The sequence below is a fragment of the Botryllus schlosseri genome, chromosome 15, assembly GCF_051294905.1.
Source record: "Botryllus schlosseri isolate E-star chromosome 15, Bs_hap1, whole genome shotgun sequence".
NCBI lineage: Eukaryota > Metazoa > Chordata > Ascidiacea > Stolidobranchia > Styelidae > Botryllus > Botryllus schlosseri.
The window spans coordinates 22,400,632-22,410,016 of NC_137250.1; positions in this window are offsets into that span (position 1 = coordinate 22,400,632).

The window sequence follows — 9,385 nt, forward strand, 5'->3', positions numbered from 1 at the left end:
GTTACCAATAGCAACGCGTCTCTGGTGTTCGATAGACTATACAACGGAACCGGACCTCCGGTGTCACCCAAGCTAACCGTCGATCAACCAGTGAGAATTACCACCCGACGTGCCACGTTTGCAAAAGGGACAGCGGGGTCTTGGACTCGCGAGATATTTTACGTACACACACGGAAATGGGGGAGCCCCGCTACGTACACCATCCGAGATTATAACGGGGACGTAATTAGTGGAACATTCTACGAAAGTGAATTACAAGCCATCGATAAAAAAGACGATGTCTATCGCGTCGAATCGATACAGAAAGTGATCGGGAGGGGGCGCAAGCGGAGATATCTAGTGCGCTGGGAGGGTTATCCAAAATCGATGGACTCTTACGTTGACGGTTTTGTATAAAACAGACACGACAACTCGACCGTGGTAATCATGGATTTATCGCAGCGGGGTACGTTACGGATACCTTTGGTGGTTCTACAGCTCGCGATACTGTTTTTTATCGTGGGGGTAACTGTGTACAACTTATTCACCGAAACCCAGACGGATCTATCCTCGCTAACTAGGGTACTGTCTCTCCAAACCGCCGACGAGGATGACTCTTCTGGTTTTACCGAGTAATTCTTCAATGAGCGTTTTTAAGGCTAACACCGCGAACGATTTTGTAACCCAACTATTCTCCGAGTTAAAATATGATACAGAAAGATATGAGGCATCGCTTGCGGAGGTCATGTTCCCAGTAAGCTTCCAGCCCACGTTCACGGTAGACCACAAGCGGGCGGGTATCGAATTTTCTGACAGCGGCCATCGTCACGTGTATTACATACCGCCCGGCAAGTATCGCAGTGTCCCGGATCTGTTGGAACAGTTTCGCTTGCGATACGAGAAAGAAATTACAATCAAGCAATATACCGGTGGCGTGTTCGGGTTGAGCTTTAGGTATCTCAAGAGTCGATTTCCACAGGCCGACGAGCCCTTGATACGGGTCAAAAAAATCAGTGGTGCGGGTCCGCGTCTCACCAGCATCGAGGACACGTTTCCGCGTTATTTTACGGTGGAACATCGTGTTTTGAAGAAACAAAAACCAATAGAGTTCTTAATCAGACCGAAAACCATCGTGAAAGATGTAGACACCATTTATATATACACCGATCTGATCAGACCTCGTGTATTCGGCAGCGAGCTAGTACCTCTCCTTCGAAGCGTTCCGGTCACCGCGCAAGAAGGAAAAATACAGCACTGTGTCTATGATAAACCTTACTTTTTTCCCCTGGCCAAGAGTAATATTCGAAATATACGAGTATATCTTCGTGACAAGAACAATAACCCTGTCGCGTTTAAAACAGCTCCCGTTACAGTGACTTTACTGATCCGTCGAGGAGCCGTCAAAGCGTTATGAGCTATATCACGATATTCGGAAGCGGACCCGATTTCACGGTTGAATTACCGGTTGAAATCGAATCGGAGGGTAAACAGATCGCTCTCCGAGAGATTAGCTTCAATCATGACTTTCAAGAAAGAATTGTGATCACAGAACCCACCCGGGCCATGAGCTTCTGGAATACGATTGTCAAAGACGTCACCGAAGTCTATGAGTTACCCACCGGAGATTTCGATAATGTCGATCAACTAATGCAAAGAATTAGCGAGGAACTCGCGAACGGCTATCACTGGTACTTTACGCCCAGCCAGAATCGATTGGTATGCGAGGGATTCCCACCGAATTCTTCTCTGTTCACATCTACGCTCGGGCCTTACGCGAATTTCGGTAACTACCGTCTCATACACGAGCATCAGAGATACGATATTGACGACATCATCGCGGAGGAGGGAGAGGTCCCGATCTCATTACGCGAGGTTGAGCACATTGAATTCGATGCGTGGTATATCCCATCGATAGTAAAATCTCAGTATTTATTTATATATTGCGATTGCGTGCGCCATCTCCCGGTAGGTGATTATATGTCCAGACTGCTACGAATCATCCCCGTTACGGTGCCGGAGATGAAGCGACAGCACGTATCATTCAGGAAACCGTTTTACCTACCCGCCGATGCCAAGAGCTTCCGTAGCGTACGCATCAGCGTAAGAGATTCTCTTGGAAAAGAACTTAAATGTGGTGACATTGAATTGACCCTTCACTTACGAGATGACGTTCCAAACACTGACCGGTGACGGGCCCGTATTTACCCTACCCCACGGAATGGATTGTAAAGGTCTTGAGATTGCTCTTATGGAGATAAACTTTGTTCGTGAGTCGTGCGAAAGCCTCTACGCCTTTATCTACTGTAATGACATCGAGTCGACGCCGGTGGGTGACGCTTTGGTCCCGTTGCTAAGAGTGGTTGCGCTACACGAGGGGGAGCGACAAAACCATATATTTCAAAATCGATACTACGCCAAAGTCAGACTCGACCGTTTCGAGTATTTCTACATCTATATAAGGGACGAGTATGGTGAATTATTGGACATCTCGGGTTTGGACCTCACGATACATCTCAGGGTGTCGTTATGAAAGTGCACTATTGTTGTGACCGAGAAGCCGTATTGCACCACTATCAGACCGGAGCTGGGAATTACGGGTTTTACCGGGGGTCCAGGCAAAGCGGTAGCGGACTCGCGTCGATTTTTCGAACCATAGGCCGGGCGGTCTTACCTCTAGTGTCAAAAGGCTCCAAGATACTGGGGAAACAAATCCTCCGTACCGGGTCAAATATCGCGAAAGATTTGGTGGCCGGGCGCTCGTTCAAGCAATCTGCTATATCACGGAGTAAAGAAGGAGGTCTACAGCTTCTCGATACCGCGATCGGGGGTCGTAAACGAAAAGCCACGAAAAAGCTTAAAAAGGGCGCGCGGGGAGGTACTTCGTCAAACAAGAAACGTAGACGGAGAGATATATTCGATGGCTAAATTGATGCACGAAAATTCGGCCGAGTGCCTCAACAGCGGATTAGATATTTTCACGGTACCACCGACGCAAACGGCGGTCGCCGACACCAGCACGTTGATCGCCACACCGGATAAATTGGGCGATGTCATTGAGATTAACGTGAAAGGTAGCGATCATTACTTGGATTTGTCCAGCTCGTTTATGAAAATACAACTGCAAGTCACCAAAAAAGATTGCACCACGATCGGGGGAGACAACGTCGCTGTCGTGTCGGATATATTCGACGCCTTATTCAAGCAGATCGATCTGTATCTGGGCTCGAAGCTGATCACCACATCGGACAACAATCACGCCTACAAAAGCTTCATTTTTCATCTACTAAATAGCTCTCGCGCGGCCGGGGAAACCTATCTGAAATGTATCGGCTGGATCCCAGATACGATGAAACAGCAGGATACTTTCACGGCAGACAACGTCGGCTTCACGGCACGAAAAGCCCTGACCGCCGACAGTGCAACGCTCGAGGTCATCGGCAAGATACCGCTCGGTTTATTCGACCAGGACAGATATTTACTGGATAACGTGGATCTGTCGTTGCGATTAATCCGTAACGATGACGATTTCTGTCTCCTCGGGTCTGCCGACTCTAAAATCATACTGAAAAAAGTGGAATTGCACGTCAAGCAAATCCAAGTTTCAGACTCTGTCAGTTTGGCACACAAAACGATGCTTCGTACGCACACGGCGAAATACCCTATTATAAAGCTCGAAATGAGTAATCACTCTTTTGGAGCGGGTGATACCTCCATTGAGAAAACGCTGATTTCCGGGGTCATGCCTCGACGAATCGTGATTGGTCTGGTCCCGACCGCTGCCTATAACGGTAGTAAGACTCGGAACCCCTTTAATTTCTGTCACTATCACGTCGGAAATCTGGCTATCAACGTGAACGGGAAACTTTTGTACGGGCGTAATTTCAGATTCGATTTTGATAAAAACACAAACCTCGAGGGGTTTTTCAGCGTCTACCAATCCACCGGGAAGTGGGATGCTCAGGAAGATCTTTTTATCGACTCTGAGAATTATAAGGCGGGATACAGTCTGTTTGCGTTCGATTTGACCCCAGACCGTACGCATCAAGGCTGCTTTCAACTCGAGAAGACCGGGTCCGTGAAGCTTCACATGACCCTGACCGCGGGGTTGCCGGAAGGAGCGACTCTACTGTGTCTCAAAGAATACCAACAACTTTTGGAGATCTCAGAGAAGCGGGAAGTAGTGTCCGTATGAACACCGATCAAATTAATCATATTTTATTCAATCATCGCGACACGCGAGATTTATTTGCCGGGACTTTCGCTATCGATTTATTGCCAGCAAAGCTACTTAAGCCGTACGCAGTCGTTATCAATTACGACCCTAACGCGAAGGGCGGCTCGCATTGGATCTGTATCTTCGCCGATCAAGATGGCACGCACTTTCACGACTCTTTCGGGATTCCGCCTCTGAAGAAGGAGATCTATAGGTTATTGGGCGCGGACGATTATACCTTCACTAGTGTGCAATTACAGTCTTTACGTTCGTTTGTGTGCGGCGAACATTGTATCGCTTTCCTAATTAGAAAGGGTCAAGGTGTAGGTACCCTCGATTATTTAGATGCTTTTGGTTCTGATAAACGTGTGAATGATCGCCTCGTTTTTGATTTTGTAAACAAAGAAAAATCTACTTTGTGAACGCTCGTGACTTGTATTTTCAGATTGTGTATATTGTTCAATAAACCTTGTACAGCATACGTTATACTCTTTTACGAGCGCTCGGGAGTCGTTGGCGTCGTAAAGATCGCTACTATCCAGGGAGCAAAAAGAGGTCAACTACGATGACGCAGACCAGAATCGTCACCTTGCATCGCTTCGTCTGGCCGAACGCGTTGACAATCCACCTAAAACACGAACCGGGATCTCACATACGAATCCGAAGGAACAAATACTATACTGACGTCATGTTTGACGGACAAATATTCCCAAATCCCATCGTGTTTACACGCAATTGGATTAATCAACCCACCGCGGAACGACACGTCAAGACGGGAGAACTATACCGATTCGTCGGCGTGCATACCATTGAAATTAAATGTCAATCCATTGTTATTCGCGGGAAAATATAATAAATAATACGCAAGTCTCGTGTCCAGAAGTCAAGGTAGAATCAGGAGTGGAAAAGTACAAGTAGAAGTACTCCAGTCTGAGTACAAAGGTCAAATCCAGATTCTTTGTTCGTTTTCTCTCTAATTATTCCCCCTTTTTTAATTGCCGCACAGTCAGAAGGGAAATCCCCTCGAGTATTGCTGCAGAATTGAGAATGAGCTAATTCTTACTCTGTTTATTATCTTGATAATGTTTGTTTGTTCTTTATAAATCGCGAATGGGCACCTTCCGCCCATTTATCTAACTACTTGTAGTACGTGCAAACATATGATGTGTCTCTCTCAATTTACTTTCAAAATTCATATGATACAACAGCATGGACTCTGAATGCCACTTGCAACATATGTATATGTATTTGTATGATAATATTAGAAACAGCTGGCCTCTATAGGGAATTAACTGAATACATTCATTGCCGATGGATAGTGTCGCAGTACCTTACCGTATGCACTACAAAACGCTATCATTTTACAGTATTAATGAGACACAAACCAAAGTAAAATTATCAAAAAATTGACTAATATTATGAATATCTTATGATTTTGAGTTAAATTAGCCATTTTCTTGTGTTGTTATTGTTTCACTATCACTGATTATTCTAATAATATTGTTGCTTTGTGAATATCGTATCAATTTTTTGTTAAATTATCAATTATCTTGTGTTGTTGATGAAAATAATTCGCTTGTATAAAATACGTTCACTAATATAATCTACAGGATTTCAATGATTATTAAAAAATAAGCTAATGCAAGTTTCCAGAATGCTGATGCTGGCTATGCTATTGGAGCCTTTTCAAATAGAATACGCAGTACGATTATCGATGGTGGATGCAAAACAATCCTAATTCTCAACAAATTTTAATTGTCTCGGAATCATACCTATTGCGATATCAACTCTCCGCATTTTGTTGTATTTAGGGCTATTGCACAAGCTATCTCCAATATGCTGCAATATAGACTGGTTCAAACTTGTCTAGGGTATTCACTTCCCGTCAACTAGTTTTTCAAGACGCATTAATAAGCGCGCGTATTTAATTACCTAATCGTTGGATGAATATTCCTGGCAGGCATAGATGTCCCCAGGGAACCGAGCTAACTTCGCTTCTATTCTTTTTACATTGTTTGCAAAGCACGGGTATTTTGTGATTCCATTAGACTTCAATGGTTCTAGAATACTAAATTAATGAGAGTTGAATAAACCGTCAATTAATTTAGCATAAAGCATATGATATTCATATTACTTAGAGCTTACGTCGTTGAACAACCCTGATATGATCATACGGCGAAAGTATAGCCCTAAATAGCGGTAATATCTCCTAAGTATAAAAATACCGTACCATTGCAAATTTATCTCTAAACAGAATGATCTGTAGCCTGTCGCATTCGAATTACTGAGCAGAATTGACATAGAACTATTAAGCAAAGCTGAAACATCTTCACTTCAGTTATCATTCCCTTGAGACTACTAGTTATAGCAGAGGCAGACAAACTGTGATTTGCGGTTGTAGCACTTCAATGAGTTCATGTGCGTTTCGCCATTTTGTTAAAGAAGTTTAACCTGATTATATATTAATGCATTTATAGCGTATTAGCAATATGCGAATGGTGGCTGTGGCGCTACAGGGTTCAAAATTAGCAATTGAACTCTCGAATTGAACCTGATCATCAATCAATGACAAATCATTGTGCTCAACGCTATTTTTATGTGGTTCACTGATTCACAACTTTTACTGATCCACAAAGCACTTACGTTAGTCTTAAAACCCTCGCTGAACCACAAATTTTCGCTGAGTCATAAAACAAAAAATCTGGCAAAATATACATTCAACTACACATCTAATACTTTACTATAGTACAGGGGTGGGCAGAGCTGCTTCATGCGCGAGTCGCATATCAAAAATCTTATCTTTAAAAGAACCACAACACAAAAATCCAACATATGGATTTATGACGTCACAAGGAAATGTAGGCTATCGAATGAAATTTATTATTGTGTGATGATAGGATGCGCAATTGTGCATACACGAGGGTTCTAATTCCAATCTAGTTTGGAAAAACTATGTAGCTCTAAGTCAAATTCTAATCTAGTTCTATTCAACCTGTTTCAGTTACACACGCTTTTCAGAGACACTGCGAGCTTCACGGATTTTTAAATTTTCAAAATTAGGATTGATCGATAAATATGATACTATTTATCACTTGTATAAATATCACTGTGATATCAATCCAAGCTTATGCGGCTTTGTAATAATTGGTTGTTTAGCAAAATCAATATTATGCTCAAATTATATCAGATATCGCATTGAATATAGCTAATCAAATTGTTATTACATATTAGTAGCTGCAGTCGGATTTCAACATAACGACCAATTTCGATGCACATGCTACGTTTTCGAAACGACTACATTATCCTATTCGATAGCTGGAGATATCAGTATTGTCTTCTAATGACTCGAGTCATTACAATCCTGCTAATGGATTTCTAATTTAAACTTTGACTTGGACTTATCGATCAAGTAGGTAGTGGGGGTACCTGGTTTTGTTACCAGCCTCGAGGCTATATTCTTTGGCAGCGATGAGGCTATTTATGTTCATCGCTCAGCACTTGACTATGGTGATGTGTATTTAGCACTATGTATTGATAATTACTTGCTTCCGAGAAATAAATAACATTCATTATACGTTAGATGATACTTTCCACAGATATTCTATTATGTGTTTTGAGACTACGGCGAGTTGATAATATTAATGCGTACACTTTCAAGAAATAAGGACGTTGCTAACATTCAGATTTTGCGTAAATTTCGCGTGATCAACTATGTACGATTTTTGTGTATTTCAGACTATGTATGTTCATTGTTCATGTTCACGAAGACTGCGGTATCGCATGGATAAATGCATCATCACTAATAAATTACTTGAATGCGACTCGATAACATTTATCCCTTGTAACGTACTCAAACATGATTTTAGGTGTATTTAGGACTATTTATGTTCCTGAGATCTTTGATAGCGCAATGATTCGGTATGATTTCTATATTATTCCACTCTCGTTATTGGACTGCGGTGTGACGCTGAGCCTATCTCGATGCCCGGGCTTCCGCATTAACTTTTTTCGATTTCTTCTGCCTTATGTAGATTTAACATAAGGAAAGTTATTTCACTCATAAAATTTGAAATACGTATTTGCTCGAGTTAAAGCCATAACGCTTGGAGTGAAATTTACGAGGTTTTCGTTAATATTCAACTGGGCTAATTTCGAAATGTAAATTGAAAAACTCAAATATCGCATAGTAGGACTTCGCAAATTTTCGATATATTTTTGCTATTTTTTCATGGTGACAAGTCATTCGGAACGGTGAAATGCATTATAGGAAATAGATGAAACTGGTTCAATTCATCAAGACCCCTGATAAAAGTACATTGGATTTCAACATTTTATTAGCAGGTAATCGAAATACCACAAACTGGGCTAACCTTCGGAGTTGTTAAGTAAAGAAGTACTCGTACTTCTTCGGAGTACCCAATACTCTCAAGTCCTTATTATATTGGAGTGCTTCAACTTCATGATAGTTATAGTATTAAGCAGAAATATACCTGGAGTACTAATGTTTTACTTACTCGGAAATGACTACTTCTGTCTTATTTTAAAGGATTCCTCGCTCGACGCGAAATTTTATTAGGTTTTGAATAATATCCAACATGTAGGTTCACTTTGAAGGGTACTTCGTAAAACTCAAATATTGTACAGTGAGAGTTCGCAAATTCTCGATGTATTTTTTGGTATTTTAATTGCGGTAAGTCATTCTGCAGCGCGAAAATGCATCGTAGGATATAGATGAAACTGACACCGCTCACCAAGACCACTGGACCACTGAAAAAAGTACATTTCAATATTTTAGTAGCAGTAAATTCCTAGTAAAGTATAAGAAGTGATGATTTCCGAGTGAGTTAAAAAGTAAGTATTGAAGGTATAGTTTGGTCGAAAACCGAAAACTCTGAAATAGAAGTAGATGCAGTGTAAAAAGTTAATCACTTGATTAAGTATAGCGCAAGCGGAACAAACCTATACTTGAGTACTCCAAAATGTACAAGTACTTCGCTATGGACTCCCTCCACGTAAAAAGTGACTAGGTTTTAGACTACTTTATCGGTACTTGACAGTTTCAGTTTTAGACAAAATTTGGAATAAAAACTAGCTCATTCACTCACTTGGAAATCTCTTCTTTAACCTGTACTTGAGCGTAGCAAGTAAATCTCATTTATTATTAATTCTACACGTACACTTGACCATATTTTA